Source organism: Puma concolor, chromosome F2 (genome assembly GCF_028749965.1).
Source record: "Puma concolor isolate L17-30 chromosome F2, mPumCon1.1.hap2, whole genome shotgun sequence".
NCBI lineage: Eukaryota > Metazoa > Chordata > Mammalia > Carnivora > Felidae > Puma > Puma concolor.
In genome coordinates this window covers 43356543-43371260 of record NC_141684.1, presented here as the reverse complement: position 1 = coordinate 43371260, position 14718 = coordinate 43356543, and the positions used below count along the sequence as shown (strand labels likewise).

Here is a 14718-nt window from a genome sequence, read left to right as displayed (position 1 = left end):
TTCAGCCAGGTCACGATCTCGCGGTCCGTGAGTTCGAGCCCCACATCAGGCTCTGGGCTGATGGCGCAGACCTGGAGCCTGTTTCCGATTCTGTGTCTCCCTCTCTCTCTGCCCCTCCCCCATTCATGCTCTGTCTCTCTCTGTCCCAAAAATAAATAAACGTTGAAAAAAAAATTAAAAAAAAAACAAAAAACTAAATTAACATTAAAAAAATTTTTTCTAAAGGGGGTGCCTGGACAGCTCAGTCAGTTAAGCTTCCAACTTTGGCTCAGGTCATGATCTCATGGTTCATGAGTTAGAACCCGGCATCGGGCTCTGTGCTTACGGCTCAGAGCCTGGAGCCTGCTTCGGATTCTGTGTCTCCCTCTCTCTCCACCCCTCCCTCATTCGCACTCTGTCTCTCTCTCAAAATTAAGTAAACATTTAAAAAAATCTCTTTAATAAAATAATGTTAAAAGGACACACATGGAAACCATACATCATGCAAATTAAAGTCTAATAAATATCTGGATATGGTGTAAAATGATGAGATTGCATGCATTAAAATTATCAATATTTTTATTGCTAATAATGACTATCATGTATACAAAGTGAGTTCTATTGCACTGAAATGCCTTATTTAATGAGTTAGCCTGCTTCTGTGTTCAAAACAATATGAATCCCTCTTGGTGCCCAAAAAAATGTCATGCAACCCTCTACCTGGTATGACCAGTCATTACACCAGAATTGATTCTAGCTCTGCTAAGAAACTTTGGGCAGAGAACAAGAAATGAGTTATAACTCAATCCATCATCATTCTCATAATAAAAGAAGCACCCAAAACTTCAAAAGATCATGGTAGATTTACACTTGTCAGTATCTAGCAGGACTCTATGATGTAATGGCAGACACCCAGAGACCAAGAGACAGAAGGTTCAAAGGGCATACTGTGTGTACCAAAATGAGCAGATATACCTCAGACCCACTAGACTAACAGGGTAATTATTATAGCAATATCTACACTGTGAGACTTAAGAAGGTTGATGAATCCAAAGACTAAGAAAATTGGAAGCTCAGACTCTATCTTGATCAGATGCCAAGAAATCAGAAACCAGTCTCAGAAGGGTACATTAAGTCCTCACCTGAAATTCCAGGACATGATGTGTCATAAGGTAAATTACGTTTATTTGGGTAAATGGGTCTAGAAATATTTACAAGTCTTAAATTAACCCAGCTCCACAGCATGCATACTGAAATGAAAGAAGTCCTTATGCCACTTGAGTTACAAATACACACACACACACACACACACACACACAATTTCTTTCTCTTTTCTCAGAAAACCTTGCTTTCTTGTTTGCTCTTTTCTCAGAAAAGACTGTCTTTTCTTACTATATTTGCAAATTCACCCAAAGGCCATGTTGCAACGAGCCCATCTAAAACACATGACAAACACTGTCACCTTTCTAGGGAATCCTAATGGAGTCCAAGGAACCACATGGGTCATTTGACCAACCTGGTGGCCAACACTACGGTGTAAGGTGGGGTGGTGCGCCATAAAGAAAAACTGTCGTCCTCCTCTCTTGTAATGCTTCATTCTACACAAGTGCCCTTGGCAGCACGTACCACAATGTCACACAGCCGGTGGATGCCTAATAAATACTGGTTGCCTCTGATAACGCTGACAGAACACAAAGGCATTATAATGAATAGTGGGTGATAAAAAAATATATAGGTAATGGCTCAGTAGTGGTTGTGTCTTTCAACAGCATTTTGGAACAATGAAGCCTGCTATTATAGTATAGATAGATAACACTAGATGTGAAAACTATAACTCCTTCGTCTGGTGTCACCCAAGGAAAATGGAACTGGATGAGAGCACAAGCTTCCTGTTAGTAGCGTGAAAGAAGGCACTGCTCATTTGGGGGCGGTAATCAAGAACTGGCACTCTGAATTTGGAGACAAGGTCAGGAAACAACCGCCCATTGAAACAGACGGTGGTAAAGGTCAGCATACAAGGGATTAGCATATTCAGTGGTCCTGAGAGTTGGTGTGTAAACATGTTGCTGCATGGACTTAGAGATCTACCAAGCCCAACAGCTAAAGGCTAGCATGTAGGGAACGAAGGTTATAACCTAATCAACTGTACGTGATAACAAGTATAAAGAAGAGATGTATCAACAGAAAAGAGGTATGTGTGTAAGCAAGGAAAAGAAGGCCAAAGAATGTGAATTTGTCAGGGTTTATCTAACGGTGAAGAGGAGACAGACGTTGTACTGAGAAATAACCATTCCTGTTATTTGAAGACGTACTCAGTTTGGGGGTGCAAGAATAATTTTTCCAGTGTTGAGAGGCTGGCATAAGCAACAGCTACTGGGTTAAGGAACAGAAAAGGAGTAGAAGAAATTAACATAAGTCACATTAAGTCGTTTTAGTGTCATACAGGGTATTAAAGGCAGGCCTTATAATCAATGGGAAATTCACCTTCATAAACAATTTATGTGACTCAGACTCCATGAGGGAGAAGGCACCAGGTAAGTTAAAACTGCACCTGGGCATTTTCAGTGGCACCACCCATCTGATTTAGGAACCCTTGGACATCATAAGGATCGGTAGACAAAATATGAGAAGAGGGATGTGCCGTGTTTATAAAAACGGTCGGAAGCATGCAGATCTCCGTGCTCTCTGGACAGGGCACATGATCTGAATCAGCCCTGTTTCATCAGACTTGTGCAGCTTCTCAGATCAGATAACCTGAGACCATATATTTCCTGCTTGTGACTCCAGATCTGAACTGACTCTAGATCAACTGGACCACCAAGCTGAGAACCAATCCCTTGACACTGATGACCAAATCAAGCCATTGCCCCCGCCCCACGAAATATGTCTTAAGCAGTCAGCTGCCCTACTCACACCTCTGTACCTGCCATAGCAGCCCTGAGTCTGCCTCCTAACAGACGGAGGGTTGGAATGTGCGTGTTCACCTTATGGCGCGTCATCAAATCATCTGCCTTTTCATGTTTATCCTTAATCTCTGCAATCAAGGCATGCGCAAAACCATGAGAAGGACCACATCCTAAATGTCTTTCTATTATGAACAAACAGTTACTGTTGAATATGCTATATTCCAAACTGCACAAAGAGCTTTACACAAATTATTTCACTTGTCACAACAACTCTGTGAGGTATTATTTTCTTCATTTTACACAGGAAGAAATCAAAATCTGAGAGAGGTGGGTAATTTACCTGTGATTATATTTGTAGTAAGTGACAGGGTTGGACTCAAGTCCAGGCATGCATTCACAACTGCTATGGAAAGATGGTGATGTGCAGTGTCTAAGTAGACAAAAGGATATGCCCTTTGGTTGCTCACTATATTATGTTAAAGTTTTTGGAAAGGTATGGTGCTAGTATAAGGGAAGATGGATTAATAGAAGAGTGAATTCAGAAATAGACCCAGTATGTATCAGAATTATAATCTCATAAAGAAAGCAACTCAAAACAATAATGAAATTATGGAAAATTCAATACGTGATGATGGAGAAGGTAGTTAACCATTTAAGGAGAAAAGGTTAAGTTCCTAACCAGTGCTGTATACTGGAATGTATGCAGCATTTCATATAGATTAAAGATTCAAATAAGAACAAATAAATCATAAAAGCACTAGAAGAAAATATCAATGAGATTGATATAATCTTGGGCTGGAAGTTATACCAAAGATAGAGATCATAATGGGAAGAGATGAATAGATTTTATTACATATAGTTTTTTAAGCTTATTTATTTATTTATTTTGAGAGAGAGAGGGAGAGAGAGAGAGAACACAAGTGGGGAAGGGGCAGAGAGAGAGAGAGAGAGAGAGAGAGAGAGAGAATCTCAAGCAAGCTCTGCACTGTAAGCATGGAACCTGATGTAGGGCTTGAACCCATGAACTGTGAGATCATGTCCTGAGCCAAAACCAAGAGATGGACACTTAACCGACTGAGCCACCCAGGTGCTTCTATTACATATCGATTTTAAAGTTTCTATTTGACCCAAAACGACACTAACAAGGTTTTTAAAAAACCGACACTTGGGGGCCTATGGCAAAGAATTCATAACAAAATAATTTATGTGCTTAATACATATTGAACTCAGGGGTGACTGGGTGGCTCAGTAGGTTAAGCACCCGACTTCAGCTCAGGTCATGATCTCACGGTTTGTGAGTTCAAGCCTTGCATTGGGCTCTGTGCTCACAGCTCAGAGCCTGGAACCTGTTTCAGATTCTGTATCTCCCTCTCTCTCTCTCTCTTTGCCCCTCCCTGGCTCGCACTGTCTCTCTCTCAAAAAATAGATAAATAAACATAAAAAAAATACATAATGAACTTAAAAATCAATAAGGAAAATATAAACAGCCTAAAAGGGAAAAAAAATGAGCAAAAGTCATGAAAAGGCAAATGGTAAAAGAATTTAAATGTTTACCAGCATATAAAAAATGCTCTATCTTATTAGTAATGAAATAAATGCCAATCAGGACAACAAACTGATAACATTTTTAATTTAGCAGATTAATATAGATTAAAAAAAAAACAAAAACACAAAACCTAATGTTGGCAAGTGTTCGAGAAAACACAGGGATTCTCATATGCTACTGGCAGGAACATAAATTATTTTAACATCTTTAGGTGACAGTTTGGCTGTAGCTATCATTTTTTTCCCAGAAATTCCATTTTCTAACATAATTTGTTAAATGTGTACCAAAAAAAGATTGTAAAGGTATTCATCATAGTTTGTTATAATCGCAGAATAGTGGAAACAAATTAAATGTCTATCTATAAGGAATCAGCTTAATAACTAATGATAAATCCATACAATTGATTACTATGCTTAAGCTTAACGTGTTGACATGAAACAAGACTGTGATATTATCAGGTGAAAGCAGCAGATTATTAACAACATGAATGTGGTGATGCATATGGTTATTAATTTAAAAAGTTACAGTGTATGTGGAGGGGGTAGTTTACACACGCATACGAAACAGTACGGAAAAACATACAACTAAGATGTTAACAATCATTACTATTAGATCATGGGATTACAACTCAAAGATATTTTATTTCTCTTTTATTTTTTTCAATTTTTTTTTGGTAAAAATATTTTATATTATTTTTAAAAGATAGACAAAAAGTGACAGTACTTGAAAAAAATGAAACTTAACTTCTACAATTCTTTTTGTTAGAGCTCTTCTTATGCTAATACGTGATTTGCTTGCCCACCAAAGTGCAACAAGTGTCTAATCATTGGAAAGGATCAAGCCCTGCACTTGGACAACTGGGGAGCCTATGTCACCTGCTAGACCAAGAGTAGAATCAGGCTTCTGTGGATCAGTTTATTGTTAGCAGGAGTTTTGAGATGCTGTCCTGAGAGATCAAGTGAACTCCCTCTTGTTCTCTGCTCATGAAAACTCTATAATGGGCAAAGTATTTGATTCATCTTCTCACATTTTCCATTTGTTTCCAAATTGCTGATTGGCATGTGGATTAGCACTGAGTATTGAATTGCTCAAGAAAAGTCAAAGACTGAACTCTTAGGACGATTCTTATGCCATAAGTGTCTTAAATTTGGAAGACAAAGGAAAAATTAAAACCTTTTGTGACCCTCTAATCTGACACCTTCCACCCTCCCTGTTTATCCTTACACATATCAATATATATCCACAGATATATATCATTCTCACCTCTCAGAGGGCTCAGCCAGAAAAGCTGGAGCTGTCAAAGAGAATCCTCTTTGGGGTGTACCACGTGTCCCCACTTGAGCAATTACAGCCTTGTGTTCATCCAGGCTGGACAGGCTGACCTGTCTCTTAAGTTCTTTATTAAACAACATCTGTACTTCACCTCCTATTGTGGCGAGGTAAGAGATAGATTCTCATGCAGCCTGATAACATCTGTTTTATCATTCCTTGTACAATCTACAAGAACACCAAGGAAAAACTCCCAACTGTGAAGTAAGGATGATTGCAAACACCCTGAACACCAGATTAAAAGCAAGAAAATTGCACCAGACCTCAGAGAGATTTTTTTTTCTATGCTTCACACAGAGGCCCCCCACCATCACTGACTTCTGGATTAAATTGTTAAAGTTTAATGAATTATTACCATGTTTCTGTGGAAAACTATAACCTAGGACTTTGTTTTTAACTAAAACCTCAATGTACTGGCTGGCAATATCCCACCAATGCTGAGTTTTAAAAAAGAGTACATCTTTCACATAGAAACACCCCCCCCCCAAACCCTAATCATTACATTCCTCAGGCATATTTCACTCAGATTCCAGACAAGTAACATTACAATTCATCCTCATATCAGCAATTGTTACATCAAAAAGAAAAGACAGAGATATAGCTAAATGAATTGCACGGAGAAAGCCAGATAGTAATAAGAGACAGCTTTCATTTGCACATTTATATTGCTCAGGAATCTACTACAGGGTAAAGAAATAAAATCTGAAAAATTATTTACCCATATTTTTTCATTTGTTAGAAAACTTCCGTTTTAAAACAGGTAAGGCATAAATAGGGTGACTGGAGAAGACTAGATGGTGAATTATTCATTCTAGTGGGGCATTCCAGGTCACAAGACAGGAGACTTCTTATAATCTTAGACATAATAGAGATCGAGGATGACAGAGCTCTGTTAAATCAACTCATACTGCATTCAATTCTTCAGAACGCAGCACTGATAAGACACTGGTAGACCCAGGAGAGAAACATCTGAGATGAATTGTCAGGTATCAGAGAAAAGCAGGTCAGAATGCAAGCCTGTTTTTTAAAGCGATTTGTCCAGAAGACCAGACAAAGGGAAAATATTGTGGAATAGTCCTTCACTTCCCCTGATTCCATGCCACCATTATTAAAATGACTGTAATAATAGACCAATCAGCATATTTTTAAGGTGGGGGGAGAATGAAAAAAAATCGAGCCCATGACCGTTTTTTTTTTAACATTTTAAATGATCATAAAAATATTATGTATTCCCAGAGGCAATTTTTTAAAATATGGAAAAACAAAATAAAGAAATGATCTCTTCTCTTACTACTCAGAAATAGAAAAAATCATTAAGACTTCGTAAAAATATCTTTGGTCTATTTCATGTGAAGATGTGTGTATTTGATAGTAATGATAATCTAAAGCATATGTATTTTCCCCAAAACTGGATCTGTATCTATGTCTATCTATTTCTATCTATCTATATAGAGAGATAGATAGACATAGATATATAGATATATAGATATTTCTCCTCAAAACTGGATCTATATTATAAATAGGCTTTATAACCTGCACTTTTTTTCACTGAACATTCTTAAGTATTTTAATTACAATGTCATAATGTGCTAATTTATCATCACTATTAAAAATGATGTAAGGCACCAATGTGCATATTATATAAAGGCTTAAAAAAACCTTGATATAGGAACAAGCAATTTCCCAACATATGAACATGTATACCAAATCCTAGTTTTGCAATATCCACTGCGGTATCATTAATTATCTAGAAAAAGAAGACAAGTTACATAATCTGTAAATTTCAGTTTCCTTACCTATAAAATGCCATCATATAGTTGCAGATTCCTATTCTTCGTAACTCAGTCCTGGAATTAGTTATAGAAGCAAAAATATCAGTTTAAAGGGGGAGTCCTAAAATGATACAAACAAACCTTAAACATTTTACAGTAACTTAACATATATAAATGAACACTCATCAAGCCTGTGAAATAGTGTAAAAGCCTTTTATTTCCTTTCTTGCACAAACCACACCCATAATGTATCTATAATTTCCAGTTTTACTTTCTTTAACAAGAAACAGAACATGCAGACACTTGTAAAGTAGTCTAAGTGCAAAATCTTTCCAGATTTTCTCCTCATACTAAATTAAACAGTAATTTGTTTACTGAATTCCTTTATTAAGACTTTTTTTATATGAAGTTTATTGTCAAATTGGTTTCCATACAACATCCAGTGCTCATCCCAACAGGTGCCCTCCTCCATGCCCATCAGCCACTTTCCCCTCCCTCCTACCCCCCATCAACCTTCAGTTTATTCTCAGTTTTTAAAAGCCTCTTATAGTTTGGCTCCCTCCCTCTCTAACTTTTTTTTTCCTTCCCTTCCCCTCTCCAATGGTCTTCTGTTAAGTTTCTCAGGATCCACCTAAGAGTGAAAACATATGGTATCTGTCTTTCTCTGTATGATTTATTTCACTTAGCATAACACTCTCCAGCTCCATCCACGTTGCTACAAAGGGCCATATTTCATTCTTTTTCATTGCCATGTAGTATTCCATTGTATATATAAACCACAATTTCTTTATCCATTCATCAGTCAATGGACATTTAGGCTCTTTCCATAATTTGGCTATTGTTGAAATAAACAATAGGGGTACAATAAATAAAACTTGGGGTACAAATGCCCCTACGCATCAGCACTCCTGTATACCTTGGGGAAATTCCTAGCACTTTCTAAACATTCAAGTTCGTTTTCTTAAAAACAGTATCTTTCTTTCCCACCTATATATTATCACTTTACATGACATTTAATCAATTTACATTAATTTCAACCACAAAAGGTTTGGGAACAAAGCTCAAGTGGTCCTTCTGAGTACATTCCTCCACCAAAAGTGCACTACAGTGTTCAGCGCACTAAAGAATAACCTACTGGCCTTGAGCAGCCACTATGTCAGGAAGACCAGTCAACACGTGGTAGAGGGAGGGAAAGCCTCCAATAAGACAGACATGGAGAAAGTGCATAGGGGTTGCTATAAACATCAAAAGAGGCAATGTACACAAAATATTTAGCAGGGTGTGTGGCACTTAATTAGCTTTTGATATGCATTCGCTTAAAAGAAAAGAAAGAGAGGGAATAAGAAAATAACAGCATCCCCTTCTGCCCTTCACTCATCATCACTGAAATGTAGTCAAGGCTCAATGAAGAGCAAGCAAAGAGAACCTCAGTGTTAAGGATTTGTCAGGCTAGTCCTAACAAGACTCGAAGATGAGGATCTGGCATACATCAGATGCAGCAAACCAAAAGTACTTTCCAGAACACAAGTTGTCTGGCTCCGATGGTAAGTTATCATTGGATACGCTAGATCCCAGAGTCACATGAAGCCATATGAACTCCCAGGCCAGAAATATGTTGGATCAAACAAGCTGATTATCAGGAAACAAAGACACTGACTGGGAGCATTAACTATTAGACTACCCTTTTCAGCCCAAACTATCTACTTCATCATCTCTGGGATGTTTCATGTTTACATCTGTAAATGGCTGCTTAGTGTCTTTATTTCTCATGTCAGCCACTACCAGGAAAAGAAGCACCTGTGAAAATTTAACTTAAAAGAAATTAAAAAACTGCATTATCCTGACTTTAATCAATTTTTATCATCATCCTTCTCTATCTTAAGAAATTCCTTTCTTGCCACCAGCCTAAGCAGAGCTGTTTTCTATTCAGTTTTCCCTAAGGCAAAGAGGATGATAGCTAACAAAGGGTTTCAACGAGCTGCATTTTGAGAACATAGGAAAACACAGTGCAAGAGTAAGTGAAAACTTAATTGTCTGTAAGACATAGGATTAACGGAGCTGACACTAACAATCAGTAGATGAAGTGTCAACAATGTAAATAAATAAGAACAGAATGATAAATGCAGTCAAAATCTTTGAGAGCTAGAGAGGTTGTGAATTTCTCCTGTGGACAATGGATGTTGAAAAGACTGCAGATGAATAGAAGTTAGAGGAGTCCTAGGACCAGAGTTGTAGATGATAAGTAAGGAATGTCCTCAAAGAACTGTTGCTGAAGTTTTCATGTGAAATGCCTATGAGGCAGCAGAAAAAAGAATGAGAAAAGAGAAGTTTCCTTATATGACAATTTGGAGCAAAAACTGGGTTCCAGGCCATATTTGGGTCATGTCAAGTTAGTTCAGCCTTCTTATGATCACAGTTCCCTTTAATAATCTGTGACAAAGCTACAGACCTCAAAATAGTTTTGCAATGTCTAATAAAACTATATGTGCTTACCATGTGACCCAGCAATTGCACTGTTAGGCACTTATCCCAAAGACATGAAGACCTGTTCACACAAAAACCTGTACACTAATGTTCATAGCAGTTTCACTCACAATAGCCAAGCACTGTGAACAACTAAAATGTTTTCAGTGGGCACATGTATAAACAAGCTGTGGTACAATCCTACTGTACCACATATTGCTTAACAATAAAAAGAAGTGAATTACAGATACACTCAACAACTTGGATAAATCTCCAGGGACTTAGGCTGAGTGGAAAAAAAAATAATAAAGCAAACCTCAAAAGACTACAGATTTGATGGCTCCCTTTATGTAACATTCTTGAAATAAAAAACTTGTAGAGCCAAGGAACAGGTAAGTGGTTGACAGGGATTAGGAATAGTAGGGACAGAGGTGGATGTGATTATAAAGGGAATAGTAGGAGGGACATGATTGTGGACAGTTCTGTACCTTCATTGTGGCAGTGGTTACATGAGTAGTACATAACACAACTGCAAAGAACCCCCCCCACCCCCCCACCACACACACACACACACAGGTATATGTAAAACTGGAGAAATGTCAATAAGCCCTGTAGACCTCAGGTCCTGGTTTTGATACTGTGATATAACCAGGCATTATATTACCATTGGTCCCAAAACACAGGACCTCTCTATACATGTTCTGCACCTTCCTGTGAATCTATAATTATATCAAAATGAAGGTTTTTCAAAAAAGGTTGGTCTATATGTACTGATATGGAAATATAACTTTGTATTATTAGAATCAGCTGTCAAATAGAATTGTGGTGTGATCCTCTTATCAGGAAAGAGACTGAAGATACAAAGAGTGAAAAGTGGAAAAAAACAAATTCTAGGTTTTTGCTTGAGCTGCTTCTGTGCTGGTTGAACTTTTTTACTTGATATTTTGTACAGTTTGAATTTTCTCACAGTGTGAACATATTACTTTTATTATTTAAAAGGAAAATAAGAATAATATAAATTATTTTTTTAATCTATGGACCTTCTCCCCCCCCAAAATTCATGTACAATTATGTACACAATTTTAGCAATCCCAAAGACCCTGAAGCCCATCCATGGATCTTCTAAAGGGTATGTGTGCCCCTGACTAGGCACCCCCACTTTAAAAAAATTGATGCCTGCAGACTTGGAGAGAAGTAGGATCAGGGGACCTATTAAATATATTCTGTAATCACCCTGGGCTCCATTTGCTATGATGCCCAGCCACCCTCAAGTGGGAAATAAAGATTCATTTCTTTGTTTCTTTGGAAGTGACTACATGTGGAACTCTGAATTGCAACTTCAGGAACCACACCAAGGGTGATCATAACAAACATGGAGGAATAAATTAACATATAAATAACTTATTACTAAGAGTACTTAGAACAACATGAGGAAATAGAATGGTTCTTTGAGCATTTGTTTACTAGCCATATTCCAGGCAATATGCTAGGCACTGGAAATAAGGCAGTGAGAAAAACAGGCTTGTTTTCCACCTAGAAACTACTGGGTGCCTAGAGGCATGGGAATGTTCTTGGCCTGCTTAATGCAAGACATCCCATCTTGTTGAAAATCTTCGGTATATAAAAGGCAGAGGGGAGAATAGGTGAATTAGAAGATAAAATTATGGAAAAAGAGGAAGCTGAGAAAGAGATAAAAAATCCAGGAGTTATGAGGGGAGAATTAGAGAACTAAGTGATGCAGTCAAACGGAACAATATCCATATCATAGGAATGTCAGAAGAAGAGAGAGAGAAAGGGGCTGAAGATGTACTTGAACAAACCATAGCTGAGAACTTCCACGATCTGGGCAAGGAAACAGGCATTGAAATCGAAGAGGCACAGAGAACTCCCTTCAGACATAACTTGAATCAATCTTCTGCATGACATATCATAGTGAAACTGGCAAAATACAAGGATAGAGAATTCTGAAAGCAGCTAGGGATAAACGGGCCTTAACATACAAAAGTAGACACATAAGGGTAGTAGCAGACCTATCTACTGAAACTCGGCAGGCCAGAATGGAATGGCAGGAAATCTTCAATGTGACGAACAGAAAAAATATGCAGCCGAGAATCCTTTATCCAGCAAGTCTGTCATTCAGAATAGAAGGAGAGATAAAGCTTTTCCCAAACAAACAAAAACTGAAGGAATTCATCTCCACTAAACCAGCCCTACAAGAGATTCTAAGGGGAACTCTGAGTGAAATGTTGCAAGGACCACAAAGCACCAGAGACACCACTATAAGCATTAAACCTACAGATAACATAATGACTCTAAATCCATATCTTTCAATAATAGCACTGAATGTAAGTGGACTAAATGCTCCAACCAAAAGACATAGGGTATCAGAATAGATAAAAAACAAAACAAAACAAGACCCATCTATTTGCTGTCTACAAGAGACTCATTTTAGACCTGAGGACACCTTCAGATTGAAAGTGAGGGGATGGAGAACTATCTATCATGCTACTGGAAGTCAAAAGAAAGCTGGAGTAACCATACTGATATCAGAGAAACTAGACTTTAAATTAAAGGCTGTAACATGAGATGAAGAAGGGCATTATATAATAATTACAGGGTCTATCCATCAGGAAGAGCTAACAATTATAAATGTGTATGCACCGAATTCAAAAGCACGCAAATATATAAAACAATTAATCACAAACATAAGCAACCTTATTGATAAGAATGTGGTAATTGCAGGGAAAATCTTCAGTATATAAACAATGTGTATAATTGATATATAAGGATTATGGAACCAGAGTGGAAATGTTTTATAACCATCCTAAAAGAAATATAATACATAAATATATAAAGAAATATCAGATAGATAGAAATAGAGATATAGAGAGATAATGATAGATAGATAGATAGATAGATAGATAGATAGATAGATAATCAAATACCTATGTTCATCCAGAACCCTTTCAGACAACCACTAGTTTCAATCTTTGACTCAAACATGGTAAAAAAAAAAAAAAAAAAAAAAAAAAAAGCTAAATGATTCCATAATCCAAACAAATAATCTTATGTCTAAAAAAAATTAAAAAGAAAGCTCGGTGGAGAATTGTAATAGTACCTTAACAAGAATAGGACTGATAGAAAGACACATGATATATTAAAAAATTTGAAGTTGAAAAGTAGTATAGAATACATGTGGCTAATAACCTAATAACACATTCTGTAGCCAGACCACCTGGGTTGGAATCCCAAATCTGCCACCTAACAGCTCTGTGTCCAAGGGAATTACTCACTCTCTGTGCCTCAGCTTCTTCATCTATAGAATGGACACATGACATAGTTGAATGAATTAGAGTTCTATAAATGCATTTGTCAAATAAACTTTATAGCAAACATTTATTGGAGTGAAACCAAATGTTATAGGTATTCACAGAAAAATATTAATAGGAAAAGAGTTATTCAATGAGTAGGAGTTCACCAGGTGGTATTAGGGAGACATGCTCCTCCAGACAGAATCCAGGCAAGGCCAAGGCAGGAAAGTGAGAGAAGGTTTGGAAAAAGCAGTCCTGTAGAAGTGTGACAAGAAGACAGAGGTTGAGGGGTGGGGGTGCCTGGCTGACTCAATCGGTGTAGCATGTGACTCTTGATCTCGGGGTCATGAGTTCAAGCCACATTGATCTCTACACCACATTGGGTGTAGAGATTACTTAAAAATAAAATCCTAAAAAAAAAGAAGACAGAGACTGGCCTGCAGGGGCAGATTAGAGGCTCAGCAAAAAGAGACCTGGCCTGCCAACTAAGGATTTGGGTTTTACTTGATAAGTAATGCTAAACCCTTGAAGGATTTTGAAAAAAAAAAAAGAAACCTGATGGGTACTATGCTTTAGGAAAATCAACTTGTCCCATGGTTTAGATGAGTAGATGGGAAAACCAGTTACAAAACCATTATACAATAAATGGTTATACACCAGGAGAAGTATAAGCAAGGCCAAAGCAGAATGATGACAGTGAAGAGGAATAAGAAACAGAATGAAAAATAACTAAGCAGAGAGACAGAGAGATTGGAAAAATGGCTGGGCCAGCAAAAGAAATAGAAAACTATGAAAATAGCTCTGAGAAATTACTATGTGCCAGACATGCTAGGCAATTTCCCATAAGTTTTCACAAGTAATATGCCAAACAATCAAATGAAAATAACCAAGGAAACCGGTAAAACTATCCCTTTGTTTACCCATAAGAAACTGATGCTCGGAAACGTTCGACTTTTTTTGCCTAGGTCATGAGGCCCATGAGTAGCAGAATCAAGATTTGAACCCAAAGCTTCCTGACCCCAGGCCAGATTTCATGCTGTCTCCATTAATCCATGCTAGTGCTGGGGGGAAGGGTGGGGGGGCGTGGGAACTTCAACTCCGTTTTGGCTACATTGCTGGGCCTCTGGATGAATTTTTTCAGCAAGCAAGTAAAAAGACATGGGCAAGTCTCGAGGTGGGAGGGGGCGGACATCAGGGTTGGAGAATGGAATTCAGAAGCCTCACAGAGGTTTTGTAAGGATTAGTGAAGTCACTGAAGTGAATAATCAATAACAGATCATTTATAATTATTAGCTTGCATGTTCATGTGCTGGGATGTAATCATGTTTGTCTGAAGAGCCAACACAGCAGTTTTAAAGGGATTCACAAACAGAAGAAAGCTGCTGTTCTCTCCAGTAAGCAATATTTTAGTG

At 37.7% G+C, this 14718-nt stretch overlaps 1 long non-coding RNA gene across 2 annotated transcripts in view; it reads right to left on the bottom strand.

Annotated features, from left to right (window-relative positions):
• LOC147571990 (uncharacterized) overlaps positions 1–14718 on the bottom strand; it is a 354576-nt gene that overhangs the window by 286724 nt on the left and 53134 nt on the right. Inside the window, exon 2 of one of the 2 annotated variants that reach the window (XR_015246598.1) lies at positions 7557–7607. The exons of the other annotated variant lie outside the window; for it this stretch is intronic. This is a non-coding gene — a long non-coding RNA (uncharacterized LOC147571990). The remainder of the gene's footprint in view (positions 1–7556; positions 7608–14718) is intronic. 2 annotated transcript variants of the gene reach the window in all.